Source organism: Symsagittifera roscoffensis, chromosome 3, assembly GCF_963678635.1.
Source record: "Symsagittifera roscoffensis chromosome 3, txSymRosc1.1, whole genome shotgun sequence".
Classification (NCBI taxonomy): Eukaryota; Metazoa; Xenacoelomorpha; order Acoela; family Convolutidae; genus Symsagittifera; species Symsagittifera roscoffensis.
In genome coordinates, this window is record NC_087064.1 from 72,550,640 (window position 1) to 72,566,639 (window position 16,000).

At 38.1% G+C, this 16,000-nt stretch overlaps 1 protein-coding gene across 2 annotated transcripts in view; it reads left to right on the forward strand.

Annotated features, from left to right (window-relative positions):
* LOC134842582 (uncharacterized) overlaps window positions 1–16,000 on the forward strand; it is a 57,054-nt gene that overhangs the window by 7,978 nt on the left and 33,076 nt on the right. The gene's annotated exons all lie outside the window — the stretch shown is intronic.

Sequence of the window (16,000 nt, forward strand, 5' to 3'; positions counted from 1 at the left end):
ATTGCTTTCTCTACGCATTTTTAAGTTTTCCATCAGAGAAGCTATAAAGGTGAGAAAAATTACGAAAAGAATGAAAATGTCTTTCCTACTTAGTAAGCTTCGTATCATCTAGGAAATTGGTTCAGCATCGTACCTGAGTAGGTGATTGACAGTTTTCGAGAGAGAAGTATAGGTTTGGAAGAGGGAAAAAAAATAAATTAAAAACTAAAGATTAGAAAAATGAGGATTATGAATTCTAAAACATCAGCTATGAAAAAACTACAAAGTTGGAAATTGTAGAAAATGTTGAAAGAAAATTTAAATTAATTGTTTTAAGTTTCTATTGAATTGAGTTGGAAAGAACCAATTGAAAAATAATTTGATTTATCAAATTAATTTTATTTTTTTTGGAGTTTTAATCAAGTGAGCTCGAATTTTTTTGATTTTGGACAAATGGGTTGGGTATGAAGAGGTTTGGGGTGTTTAAGTTTTTACTGTCTGATTCTTGTTTTTGTTTGTGGGATGATTAGGTAGTTTCGGGGGATAAAATGTCATTAAGCTAAGTGACCAGGTTGTTTTTTTTTCTCCAGAATAACTTAATTTTTTCCTTTTGGTGATAATCGGGGTTTAAATTGAGACAAAATTGTTGATTTTTGTATTGATTGATAGAAGAAGCTTGTAAATTTTATACTATAAATATTTAAGTTGTCAAATATAAGGGTAGTGCTTATTTTGATATCAGAGTGAGATGATATCAAGGGATTTGTTTGGCTGTTTTGAACTAATTGTTTTTGAGAGAAACAAATAGATATATGTGTTGAGAGGTCTCTTTTTAGATCAATAGATTAAGTGTTTTCTTTAAAAAGTTTATTGAAGTTGTTAATTATTCAGAGGCATGCTGGAACTTTATTTTCGTTAATTTTTCAGATTGTGGGATGAAATTTTCGAAACTTTTTCTTGGTTGATTTCTAAGTCGAGATGATTGGCGTTGTTGTGTTTTTTCTTTCGTATCGGGTATTATAATTTTTTTACTGTAGTTTGCTATTAATTCTTTGTTTCTGAACTATTTGTTTTGGAGATTTTTGTGTAATTTCATTTCGAATTATCTGGGTTGATTGCGGTAAATGATTGAAGTTTGCTGATTATTTTGGATCTTTTTTTTTGTCAGCAAAATGTGGCGCTGTAAAGGATTATAATTGTGTTTGTTCACAAAGAGGTGGTAAAAAAAATTTCTATGCTGTAGTATTTCTTATCTATTGTGATTGATTAGCTTACATGCAATTTTTGTAGGTTTTTCTCTAATCTGGTATGCTCTTTTTCAATTAGGTTTTAGTTTTCTGAGATTCCTTTTTGTATTGTAGAACTTGGGAATAAAACAAATGTTCCTATTTTTTGTCTGATGCTGGCATAAAACGTGAATTTTTTGAGATTGAATTTTTTGTTTTTGTACCAATTTCTTCGCAGTTTTCTGATAGATTTCAGTGCGTTTTCCTCTGTCTGTTTAATATCTGTTTTGTGTGGGTTCAAGAGGCTAGTTTTAAAATTTCTTAAGAAAAGATACGAAATTGAAATTTAAATGATAATAATTTTTTGAGTGAATATGTGCTATGTCTTAGATGCAAAAAAAACAAAGACGCAAGCTTAAGTATTACAGTAGTCCTTGAGACGCAAAAAATTTTTTAAAATAATTTTCATAAAACTAACTTAAATTAATTCAGTAACTATTTTTTGTATTTTTCATGCATTTAAAATTTAAATTTAAAAAATTTATAAGTTACAGCAGTTTTTTGAAAATATGCAATCGACCTAAATTAGTTTGGTATGATTTTATCATTAGTTTTATCTCATCGAGAGATATAAATCTTGTTAAGGACTCTTACTGCTCCAAGTAATTTATTTCATTCTAGTGAATGAAAGAATATTGCATTTATAATTTATAGTTTTGTAGAGAAATAATCATTGCAGTCTGCTTTTTTGTTTCGCGACTTAGAAGCTCGGTCCGATCTTCGGGTTTTGACCTGGTGTAAGCTTGAACACTCCTTGGTATTCTTTAGACTTAATGAGATGTGGAGGTAAGTTTTCAATACTTCTGAACATTTTGTGTTGTGTTTTTGGATTTTTTTTTGAGTTTGGTAAATCTAAATATGTAGAGATCTGTTTGAGAACTCTTGGTCGCACCAGGTGAGTTTATGTCCGGTGTGGCTCACTCATAGACTAATATCAGATAAAGAACAAAGTATTTTCGTCACGCTATTTTATTTTCGGCCGGATAGATTCGCGCAACTTCCTAGTCTATTACCAATCTTAATCTTATTCTTATATCTCCTTGTCTCAATAGACCTAGTTTATACTGGTAGTTGTGAGGCTAGTTTTTAGGAACGGTTTTGGAGAAGAACGACTGTTTGTTAAGTTAAATTTAAATTTTCTGGCTGAAACTATAAAAAGTTTCAGCCTAACAAATTATTGTAAATGTTAGTAACGGATCATGATTGGTTAGTTTTAAGTATTTTTTAGAGTTAGTGCATCAAGAATATAGTAGAATAAAATAAATACTTGTTTTGAACTGGTTCCACTAAATAACAACCGGATTATTTTGATAAAATTTACAAAAAAAGTTAGATTCATGTAGGCCACGCAATTTAGGCCTACAATTTACTCTTGATTTAAACGCATAATGAACTTTAAAAACACAAACAAACAATTCTGTCCAAAAGGAACCACCAAAAGTTCAGCAGCTGGTCAAGGCGATTTATAAAATCAAATTCATCAGTTTGTGGCATTATAACCTCGAGTTCTAGCTTTCACTAGGTCGGTTGTTCTGCTAAAGCGAGCATAAATAATCAAAACACGAAACCTTGAATGAAATCAAAAAATATCTTCTATTTTTGCCTTAAAGCCTGTTTTAAAAAACCTAGTCTTAACCGATAAAAATGGAAATTCGATTTCATTAAATCCTCTATTACTTTATACCACTCGCCAGATTTTTGAAAAGTTAAATGACTTGAGACTAAATTTTTGCAAAGTTTTAGAGCAAAAAGTTGTCAAGTCATCAACTGTTGTGCAGTGTTTCAGTCAGAAAACACTTAGGGGACAAGGTATCAGGGGACAACCACTAGTGTTTTTAAAGGGCACGTGGAGCATTCAAGGCTTCCTTTTGATACGATCAGTCTTGTTTAAACACTAAGTATTGTCCAATACATCTCTTTGTACGTGTGATTAATTAGCGTGTGACAGAAGGTTTCAAAAAATATATATTAAAAAAAAACAAGTCCAGAGAGCTTATTAACTAAGCCAATTCATAGGCCTCAGCATTCGGAGCTCTTAGGATTTTCTAAGCCTTTCTAAGGTTTTGCATGACTGAATCACTACATAGTAAATAATGGCTTGCTGGCGTTTTGCTCCAAAACTTGTTTTACGCCATATCAAACATATTTTACAAAACTTGAGTCCGCCACACAATCCAGTTTTCAAATTCTGAGAACGGAATAAAATTAACAAGGGGTTGATTTTTTTTTCAATTTATAAGTCAGGACAAATCACTTAACACAGGCTGAAAAGCAAAAGTTACAGGATTGTATTTCGGCCCCATTCAACATGGTTTTGTGTTTTTGTTTAAATTATGTTCGGTTTGGTTGCACAGCCAACCAAGAGAATATCTAAAACAGAGGTTATCTTGTCACAAACCAATAAAACTGACGCAAAAACTGAGTTTGAATGACTGCCGAAAATTCAATGGTGTTGTCAGACGGTGGACGAACAGTTCCAGAAAACTCACTAAGACTTATGTTTTCTACGAATTGGTTTGATTTAAAGCACAAACGTCATCAAAAATATGCTAGATTCAGATGCATTCTTTGCAACCATCAGCAATTAGGATAAAGTGTTTTGGGGAATCAATCAGCATTAAAACAAAGTTATCAGAAAACGCAAGCTATTTCTGAATGTACGTCAGGTGATTTTCAGCTAACGAGAACAACTTTTTTGAAAAGCTTGTGTTGTGATTAGTTTTTAGCTGTTTTAAATGACCTTCGGTATTAATTAAATACCGGTTAACTTTGTTCGATACGACCATCGGTCGATCGCTGAGTGTTCGTTCAGTATTGTTTTGAAACGTGTTCAAATAACACACTCTATTTTATCTGTTTTATTCTTTGAAGTAATCGTACATTAGTTGTACATAACTAGTAGATTAACAGAATACTTTATTATCGCGAAATCTAATGATTCGAACTTGCGTGGAATCCCCCCTTCTGGCCTAATCACACCCTAGAGCCACCGAATGCCTGGACCCAATGGAGCGACCAATTTCGAAAGAAAATCTGGACATAGAGAGCCTAAACGGACCAGAGGTTCCAGAAACGCAAATACCCATCTTGGAACAAGTAACAGAAAGCGAGTCGGACACGGACAGAGCCAGCAGAGAGACGAGGATTAAGAATGCTATGAAACAGTACGAAGCCGCCGAAGGAAAGCGGTTTAATGAAGAAAAACGAAAATTCAACGAAATTTTAGCATAGTAGGAGGTGAAACAACGGAAACCTATCTATTTTCAACTGAATTTTATGGACGGGGTGACATTCCCAATGAATTTCAACGGGTCATGGACTCACTTTTAAAGAACATACCATTCACAAACTGTTTTATAGACGACATTTTGGTAGCATCGAAGGGATCTTTGGAAGAACATAAAGCAATAGTCTTTAAAATTTTAACAATTCTGGACAAGAACAATATGGCGGTAAAATGAGGGAAATTTGCATTTTTCAAATCTGAGATAGAATGGCTAGGCTTCAAATCCTCAGGCGAGGGAGTACGACCGTTGATCGGCAAAGCAGATGCCATCAAGAATTTACCAATCCCTACGAACATTTCGGAATTGCGATCGTTTTTCGGCTCGATAAATCAGTACGTAAAATTCGTCCCGAATCTATCGACACTAAGTTCTCCACTACGTCCTCTGTTGAACAAAAAATCTGTATATAAATGGGATAACATTCATTCCTCAGCCTTGGGAAATCCGAAATTGTAAATATCGCAGAAAACAGCCACTTCGACATAAAGGAAAAAACCAGGCTAAATACGGATGCTTCGCATAGCGGACTAGGTGCAACTCTAGAACAATTACAAGGGGACCAGTGGAAGGCGATTGCCTTTGCCTCAAGGTTCTTAAATAATCATGAAATGAAGTATTCCACGAACGATTTAGAATTACTGGGCGTAGTGTGGGCCTCAGAACATTTCAGGAATTACCTGTACGGGGCAGAATTCGAAATTGTCACGGACCACAAAGCCTTAATCTCTGCACTTTTGGGAAACCACGGATATAAGACCATGCTTAGCCGATTGACCCGCTGGGTAAACAGACTATTACCGTTTAACTTGAAAATTTCCCATAACCCAGGAAAAGATATGGGTTTTACCGATCTTTTATCCAGATTACCTTCGGGCAAAGCCCTCCCACCTTCACATTACGACGAAGAATTTGTAGTCGCTTCAATAGACAAAATTCAGAAAATCCTATATAATGAAGGACATTCTAACTCTCTAGATGTAAATATTGTTTATAGACCGCCGGTCGCTGTAAATATTTATACTCTCTTGAACAGTATTATCCTGTCGGGAGTAGAAAGTTCAAGCGACGTGATTGGTCAAGATTTTCCGAATAGCTCTTTTGCTAATTACAAGCTCAAAATTCAAGTCGCTATTATATCTTGTATTCTTCGGTCATTAAAGATTGGTGATAACTCGCACACACGATCAAAAAATTGTACATCAAAGTGCCTACCTATTGAAAATTCCAAATTCAATTTCAAGAGCATCACTTTTTCGGACAAAGTTTTTTTACACTTTCTTTTAAAAAAAATTAACAGTTTGTACCCCAAATTCAAAAGAAATTATTTATTACGAAGATGGAAGGTGTTACTGCCCTTTACTAATAATTCGCGAAGAACACAACATCGCTCTAAAATTTAAAGATGACTACCTGCCGGACAATCATGCAAAATTGGTGAAGAGTTACAAAGTTAACTTAAATTTACCCTCGTCTCCAATACTCCCCGAGAACCACTGTTCTAAAAAACTCCTTCAATTGATGACGAGAGAAGACAAAGTGATTTGGGACTTGATCGAGACAATAGAGACGAAACGACCGATGGGCATTCGCGGATCGTATATGAAAAATTTTGCAAAGGATCTCCACGTAAAAGACAACCTAATATTTTTAGACAACAAATAAGTCGTGCCAGCAACCATCAGGGGAACTTTCAGCGCAATGCTACACGAGACCCACCCAGGCCAGTTTGGGATGAAGTCTCTCGCGGAATATTTTTGGTGGCCCCACATTTTCCGAGAGATTTACCATCACGGAAAGTCCTGTAGTCAATGCCTGAAAGCCGGTAAGAACCTCAAAGTTTTGTTAGGTACCGATAATATTACAAACAAAGAAATAAATCTGGATTTCGCAGGACCTTTGGACGATTTTGGGGAACACAAAAATACGTCCTTTTATGTATCGACCAATTCACTAGATTCCCATCGGCCAAGATTGTAAATAACCCGTCCTCGAACACGGTGATCTCTTTCTTAAACAACTATTGTCATCTTCACGGATTCCCAAGGAATATTAGAGTCGACCATGGGTCGTGCTTTTTATCACACGATTTTGAAAATTTCCGCAAAAAATACAACATCGAGATCATTTATTGTACAGTCGGCGATCATAGATCAAATGGGCTTGTGGAAAGACTGGTTTACACGATAAAGTCTAAATTTTTGGCTATGTCATTTGATTTACCGAAACCTTCTTTAAATTCTTCGATCGAAAAAATTATCTACAAACTAAAAACCACAAAACAAGCGTCAACCGGTTGTAACCCATTCGAGAAACACTTAAAACGAACGGCTAATACTAGATGGAAAAATCTTTTTTCCTTTGATGACCGTTTAGATAAAGGGAAATCGATACTATCAAACCGACGGGCCAGTAACTGGGAATTGCACGACGGCGCCGAAGACGGTTACCTCGACGAAAATAAAGACAGCCCCTCGGACCCGGAAGAGAGCTTACCGCTAGCTCAAACAATCCCGTAAACAGTCCAGAGGTCTCAATACATCGAAGAAAGTAGTCGCTGGAGGTAAACTATATAGAAGGGCTACCAACAGAAAAAATGGGGAACCTTATTTTAACTTAGTAAAGAAGGATATCATAGACTCATCCGACCACACAATAACTCTCGATAACGGTCACATTTTACGAAAATTGCACTTGGCTATTAAAGGAAAAATTCTCTTCGGTCCCAAAAAAATTGGGGGGACCAACCATCCATCGGGCACAAGTTACATGTAAATTCGAGTTTAGCCGGAAAGAGGAAGCTATCTCCAGCAAAGAAGACGTTATCGACAGGCACCCCTCAACTAAGGCAGGGCACCTCAGGAGCGGGTAGGCCAAACCAGATGTCCGATTCACCAACAGAAGCAGAGACCACGCAATATCATTCTCATATTTCCTCAGGTTCTTCTTCATCTTAAAACTTAAGCTCTTGGGATGGGATAATAGACGACTACTTCGACGACAAGACTAACAACAATGTTCCTCCCAGCCACCAAGCCGAGTCTAATCAAGGATTAAGTGTTACAGGTGATGCCAACTCTCCTCAAAATAGACCAAATCTATCAGTTAACACAGACCAACGGTCGATAATAGAAGTGCCAGACTCTGCCAAAGTAGAGGGTTCGGAGATTAACCCAATCGTGTTGGACAGTGCCCCAGAAGGTGTAGCCCCTTTCAGTTCCCAACCAAGACATTCCAGACCGCGTATGAACGTCGCCCCCCTAAATTTTTTGGATATCGGCGATTTATTGATGTAGTATTTGAAAAAGACGACCGGACTACAAGTACAGTGCAGGATGTTACTACTAACCAACCCATGACTACATTCACGATTTTCTCAACTTCGGACCTGTTAACACCTTTTAGCGGAGGCTCCACAAGTATCTACCCTGGTAGCAGAAACTACGCTGACTTGTTCCTCTAAGAACACCTGCCCATCGGAACGGGTCAATTACACGGCGATTATATCACTTTCAAAAAAATACCTCCTCCGGATCTTACTCACCATCTCAACCTACAAAAACCGACACATTTGAGGAAGTAGAGAAATCTAGTGATATATCCTCGACTAACGACTCAGACGTAAAAGCAAAACTAGATGATTTTGACGAAAACTTTAACAGATCTTCCTAAAACTCACAAAACTTTTTTTAATCAATCATTTTATAGTGTACACACCTAATCGACAATTTTATTCTAGATATCGTTGTACATAACAAATGTACATCTTGTAGATTAGTTTCTTTTTGGTTACTAGCTTTAGTTAATTTGTTTTTATCTTATTGGTTATTAAACTGTAAATTCTGTATATTCACCCTGTACATTTGTACGTTCCTATTTTCATTTGTAGATGCTGTTTTGCTGGCTGTACTATTTCTTTTCTGTGGCGCAGTTTGTACAGCTTGTTCCTATTTTGAAGAGGGAAAATGGGTGTATAAAAAATTAGTTAGTGAATTTGTAGTTAAACATTTTTTGTCCCGGTGGGAAATGTGTGATTTGTTTTTAGCTGTTTTAAATGAATTTCGGTATTAAATAAATACCGGGTAACCTTGTTCGATACGACCATCAGTCGATTGCAGAGTGTTCGTTCAGTTTTGTTTTAGAACGTGTTAAAGTAACACACTCTATCTTATCAGTTTTATTCTTTTATGTAATTGTACATTAGTTGTACATAACTATTAGATTAACAGAATACTTTATTAGCTTGCAACAACTAGTCAACGTTGAGGTCATCTCAAACAAAAAACCTATAGATTGGATCGGAACATTTATTTTATATTCCATTTAAAATGTTTGCAAAATAATCAGGGCTCATGAAGAGCAAGTGCATTCAAACTTAATTTTTTTTAATGCTTCTATTAACGTTACAAAAAAAATTTGAAATAAACTTTGTATGAAAAAAAAAAATTCAGAAAAACTTGAAAATTAAAAATCAATTTATAGACAGGTTCGCAGAGAATGTTTTTTTTCTGATTGATGAATAGAAAAACTCTTTTTTCCAACCCCCTACCCATAGATGAAATTCAGTTTTGAAAAATCATTTCATCATTGCTATATTAGGGTGAAAGATGGCATGTCGCCCAAACTAATTTTCGTTAACATATGTGACTCATCTTTAGCCATAGATCATTGTTTTTAGCCATCGATCCTTGTTTGTAAAATCATTTTCCTTTGCCCTTGATCCAAGGAATCAAAAAAATTCCGTCAATTGTATTGCAACAGATACTTTGATTGTGTCTACGCTACTGGCAATATTAAGATTTTAGGTCGCGCCAAGATGCGCAAATCTTTTTGGCTGCTCAGAGCCGCAGAGAATTTATTTTTTTGCGTAAAAGTGCAAAATATGTTTTTGAGACGCGCAAAATTGCGGAAAATTTTTTTTTGGAAGCAGCAACTCACATAAAAAACTTTGCACTTTTTGGAAGCAGCAACTCACATAAAAAACTTTGCACAAAGTAGCTATTTAACATTTCTGGGTCGCCATGATTGCAGAATATCTTTTTGAAATGGCACTATCGCGACAAACTTTTTTGGGTTGCCGAAAATTTTTCGGTTCTGATTCATGATGTTCATAATAAAAATCGCTTAGAAGAAATTTTCATTTTAAATAATTTTTGAAGTGTGAGACAGAAAGATAACATTGGTGAACAGAAAAACTCCATGCTAACTTACGCGCTTCGTTTAAAGTTCTACCAAATAAAACTCCTGTAGAACAACTCCTCTTAACAAAAAAATACAAAGAAAAGAACTTAGGGTTTAATTTTCCCATGTTGAAGCTAATTACAAAAATCATAAAAGGATGCTGGGGTAGCGAAAAAAAACTGAGCAATTTTGCGCAGCCAAGAACGTTGTGCGCACCTTTGCGTGACCCAGAAACATATATTGCAACTGGAAGCGACAAAATTTTTTTGCATGGGTTTGCGTAGATTTGAGCGGCCCAAAATAAGTATATCGTGAGAACGTAAAAACAAAGACAGTATCTTTTACAGGGGCGGATCTAGGATTTTCTCGAGGGGGTCGGATTTTCAAAAATTTTTCGAAAGTTTGTCGACTTTTTTTTACGTCGCCCGAATTCATTTTTCGAGCTCTCCCTAGCCCCTAAGCACTGTTTTTAGTCCCTGTTTTGGCCAAACTTTCTGCGCCGCAGGATAAATTTCCAAAAAAAAACAGGCTAAAAGGCGTTTTTAGGCACTTTTTGGAAAATGTTGACCAAAAAATCGCGTTTTTTCGACGCGCGCTCCCCCCTCAAAATTAGTATATATTCACGCCGAAGGCTCCTTCAGAAAAATTTAATGGTCGGTCGGCCAAAAATGGATTTCTTAAAAAGTACCAAAGGGGTGACTCTTTGGGTCAGCAGGGTGTCGAATCCCTGAGGAAACGCTGAAAATACTCTACGCAACTTAGTGCAGCCAAAAATTTTTTTACTGGACTCATTGCAATTTTGTTCAAACCAAAAAAATGCGTTGCGACTTTGCGCGGCTAAAAACGATGCGTTGCCCTCTTTCTGAGTGTTGATATAGGGACCAGTTTTGAGTTTTTGTAAGTTTATATGAGTTTGACCTTTCTGTCTGGGGACCTGCTGATGTGACCTTGCGATTGCTTTCGTCCGGCATGAGCTAAAACAGTGAAGTGCAATAAGATTTAGATTTGATGCCTTACAGTTGCCTTGCAATTAAACTTTACACACTATACGTTTTACATCTTCAACATGGCGCAGCCAGCGGAAAGAAAAGGAGGAAGGAAAAAACCGCTAAATATATTATCATTCTGGGACGCACGGACGCCAGAGCCCCCAACATACTGGGGGAGTGGAACATAAAGTACCACTGGGGCATGATAGCGAAATATGACATCGATCCCGATGATTTTTATTTTGCGCGTACTCTAAATGCAGCGGCCATTGCAGCGTTACCGGAGGAAGTCAATGGGAAAAATCGAATCGAGGCGGAGAAAAAGCTGAAATCTAATCTATATATCTGTATTGGAGATGAAGCGCAGAGGACATGTAAAGCCCGAATACCGGCGGTGAATGTTAAAACGGAGAGGTACCCACGGGTGCTAGACGAAATGCAAAATTTCTTCAAACGCGAACGAAACGTAACACATGAGCGAGGACTATTCTACGGGAGAAAGCAGAGGGAGAATTAAATTTTCGAGAGTTAAGCGCCCTCGCTGGAAGGTGTGAATTTGCTAACGCGGCCGAGAATATTCGTAATATTTTTATTATGAATGTGAGTGAATCTGATTGCCAAAGAGAATTGTCACGGTCAACCAAGTTACCAGAGGAGGTATAAAGGATAGCATTATTGTATGAGAGAGGTGAACGCGCATATAAATCCTATACCGGAAAACCGGCTTCGTCCGCGCCGCAGATAACCAAAAAACACGAGCCAAATAGTAATATCAGAAGGGGACAAGAATATTTCAGAGCTCGAGCACGCGGTGTACGCGGAAGATATACCCCCAGGATCAAGCAGCGGAGGCGGAAATAATCGTAGGTGTTATAATTGTTTCGCGCCGATTTTTACGCTGGAACATATCGCGAGTTGTCCTGCGAAAGGAGCAACATGTAATGGGTGCCGAAAAATGGGGCATTTTGAACGCACTTGTAGGGGAGTTAGAAGAGGAATTAACCAGTGGAGAGGACGAGGACGAGTAGGACTAGTGAGGGACAAAAATGAGCATCACCAAAGCATGCATAGTGTAGACAATGCATCGGAAGATCAGGTGGCATGGGTGAATCAGCAGGGATGCGGGAAGAATGAATCCATGTCGTCGGGATCCGATGATTACATGGTGATGTCAATCAAGAAAAAGAACGTGATGGAGTTGAAGATTCCAGTGGCCAGAGTTCAGGATAGCGGATCTCCTGTGACGATTTTCAGCATGACGGACCTGAAAGCAGCATTAGGTAAAACTAATCTTCATTTACAACCATCTGAAGAAGAATTCTTGGACTACAATAAAAACCAAATACACATACTTGGGAAAGTAGCGGTGACGACGGCGTTAAACGGCTGGGCTGCCCCAGCGCAAGTGTCAGTAATATCAGGAAAGCATCAGTCAATCCTTGGGCGCGGTTTGATGGGTACCCTAGGCCTGGAGTTGGTGTAACGAGGAAAAGTGATGGGAATCACGGGGGAAGGGAGCAGCCAGGAAGAAGAGGGATACGATGAATTACAAACATATTTCTGTAAGTTGTATCCAAATTTATTTACCAGGATAGAAAAAATCCGAAACGCTAAAGTAAGAGCCGAATTCTTTGAAAATCTAAAACCGATACAGCAAAAAGGGCCTCGGGTGCCTATAAGTCTACAAGATAAAGTAGACAAGGAAATAGACCGGTTGATAAAAGAAGGCCATATCATAAAAATACACGAATGTTCGGATGAGTATTTTTTCTCTCCTATAGTAATCACAGTAAAAAAAGATGGAAGCATAAAATTGGCCTTGGAATCAAGAGAACTTAACAAGCAGGTACACAAGAATAAGTACCAAATGCCAAACATTGACGAACTAGTCGACGTGATAAGTCTAATAATTGAAAAACGAAAAGCGGGGGATGTATATTGTACAACATTGGATTTCACGTATGCGTACGGACAAGTTTCATTGGAACAAAAGACTAGCGAACAGTGCAATTTTTCATTAGAAGGCGGAAAATCGACGGGAACATATCGTTTTAAAAACGGGTTTTACGGGCTCACATCAATGCCGGCGGAGTTCAGAAAGTGATTGATAATTTTTTAAGGAATTTCCCCTGGCAAATGCTTTCATAGAAGACATCTTAATTGCGTCAAAGGGAACAAGAGTAGAGCACATTGCATTAGTGGAAAAAATTTTGAAAAAGTTGGACGTATCAAACGTTTCCTTAAAACTACGGAAAAGCGAATTTAGAAAACCGATTGTAAATGGTTAGGGTTCCGAATCAGAAAAAATGGCATCGCGCCATCGGTTCGGAAAACACATGCAGTAGAAGATTTGAAAATCCCGAAATATAGGAAACAACTGAAATCACTAATGGGTTCTATGCACAGTTTGCATAAATTTTTGCAAAAACCGTTACGACCGTTACTCAGTCAGAACAACGATTTTGTCTGGACACCGAATTGCGGGAACGCATTTCAACAATTGAAATCTCTAGTGAAAAACATTGTAGAGCTTAGGCATTTTGATATTCACCGTGAGACTAGAATAGTTTGTGATGCTAGTCACGATGGCCTAGGAGCCGTTTTAGAACAGTACGGTGCCAGCGGTTGGCACCCAATTTCCTTTGCGTCACGCTATCTTAATCCAGCCGAGAAAAAGTGTTCTACAAACAAATTGGAGTTACTCGTGGTAGTGTGGGCAACGGAAAAATTCCGAAACTATATCTACGGATGTTATTTCACGGTTGTATTGGATCACAAGGCGTTACTTACACTATTAAATTCATCACCAAAAGGAAATAAAACATTTTTAGTCGGCTAACTCGATGGTACGATCGTTTGCTACCGTATGATTTCAAATTTGAACATAGACAAGGGTCAAAAATGGGAATGGCAGATTGTTTGTCTCAGTTTCCATATGCAGCGGCACCCAAAACAAGTCATTAAGATGAAAGTTTTGCAGTAGCGAAAATAAAAATGATAAATGATGCATTAAATCCTAGGGACCAGTTAAATCCTAGGGGTCAAAAAAGGAATCAAATTCGAGAAACTCCGTTAGTAGAGAGCGGACGATCATACTTGTACTCAAAGAGAAAAGTTGTATCCAATGAAACTGGAGGGAAATTAGAATATGCAAATATTAACCGTGAGAGCAAGCGCTCACTAGAGGGCGTGGTTACATGCAACCGGCGGTTAGCCAATCAGAATCGAGATGTTTGCATACCGAAGGAAATATGCAAATTACGAAGCAAGAAAATCAGTACGTTATCAGTTGTTCTCAGTACGTAAAATCAAGTTGTCGATTGAAAGAAACAATCAAAACAAGTATGTCATCTATAAATTCTCCAGAGAAAACCGATCCGAAAACACGTTCTGCTGTTGTAAAGACATCGACCCATTTTGGTAAGGTAAAACTCAATGTAGTATTAAATAGAGTGCAAAATCAACCGCCGAGTGTGAGTTCAGATTCCGATAAAGAAATTTTACCTCCAGATAAAATTTTTCCGAAAAAAAACGAATTCGAAAAAACTCAACACCATTGTTTCATTCCCGCATCAATTCTCCGGATTGTGTTATTCCCTTGCGCATAGTGAAAATTGGATTTATTCAATAGTACCTACTGATAGTTGAATAGTTAAGAAAATTGATTACCCAAAAATTCTAAATTTGAAATTAGTTGAAGCTAATTTGGAAAAAGACCCGATACTGAACGCAATCCGCGACGCGATACGAGACAAGGACCCACGGCCCATGGATGTTATCGCCAGACTGGGACAATACTGTGCTCAACATTTCAATGATTTCGCTGTGCGCGAAAGTTGTTTGTGGATGGATGGCCGACTGGCTATACCGAAGGACATCTAATCAGCAGTATTGATCCAATTGCATTACAACCATCACGGGCGGGACAAAATGCTCATGCATAGGAACCGCTCATGCATAGGATACCGCTCATGCATAGGAACCTCGCGGCCACAGCAAAATTCTGTAAAAGCTGCCTTAAGCAGGTAAAAACCTTAAACCGGACATTCCAAAAAGTGATATGGGGGACAGTTCTAACATACGTCCTAACATAACTACGAGAAAATATGAACTACAAATTTGGATTAATGATCTCCCGTGCGCTGAGCGATTTACAATTTGTTCCTCACTGTAGAACTAAACTGACGCCAATTGAGGCTTATCATGGAAGAGAAGCTAATCTCTACTGAATCTCCACTGGGAAAAGCGCAGCGATCTCGTGTACGCCCCTGAAAACCGAAAAACGCGAGGATCCTGGATGAGAACGAGTTAGCTGAGGCTAGAGAGGAACCTAAAGCGCCAGAAGTACCCAAGGTACCAGAGTGGCTAAAGCGCCCCAGGACAAGCACCACGACGGTCTACCAACGGTCCGGGAAAACGGACCCAAAAGATCCAAGGAGGTATAAACGTTTACCATTAAAAATTGAAAAATTGACGAAACATACGGTGCAAATGGAAAAGGATCATTACTAAAGAGAAATGGTGTTTCGTTTAGATCGGCGGCTGAAGAGAGTAGAATTGAAAAAGGGACCGACGCTGATACCCCGGGGCCGAGTAAACCAAGGGAATCTAAAAGTAAAGCGGGGGACAACGGAAAGGAGTATCCAGAAAAGAAACGGGCGATGAAACGAATAGTCGAGAGCAGCGAAGACGAGAGCGACGAGAAGGCGAAGCAGAGCAAAGTACAGCTACGGAAAACCAGGCGAGCGGGGTGGACGAACCGTCGGGAACGGAAAAATTGATAGTACCAATAACCGTCGGTAACAAGGGAAAGTTGAGTGAGGAAGCAACGCGCCGATCGACGCGACAACGAAGAGGAGTGGACCAAATGGGTGGAGTGATGATTCACCGTATCGAACATAAATGAGTAAAAGGAAAAAGGACTCAGGGAGAGGGTTGGAAAGTATGCCGAAAAACTCATTTTGAAACTAAAACTGTTCATTAAAACTACGGAAAAATTTATGAGTATGATAAATTTTCAATCTGAGATTTAAAATTTATTTGTGGTTGCCCAAATGATATAGGGACCAGTTTTGAGTTTATGTAAGTTTATATGAGTTTGACCTTTCTGTCTGGGGACCTGCTGCTGTGACCTTGCGATCGCTATCGTCCGGCATGTGCTAAAACAGTGAAGTGCAGTAAGATTTAGATTTGATGCCTCACAGTTGCTTTGCAATTAAAATTTACACACTCTACGTTTCACATCTTCAACAGTGCGTTTGCACGACCAAAAATACTCTCT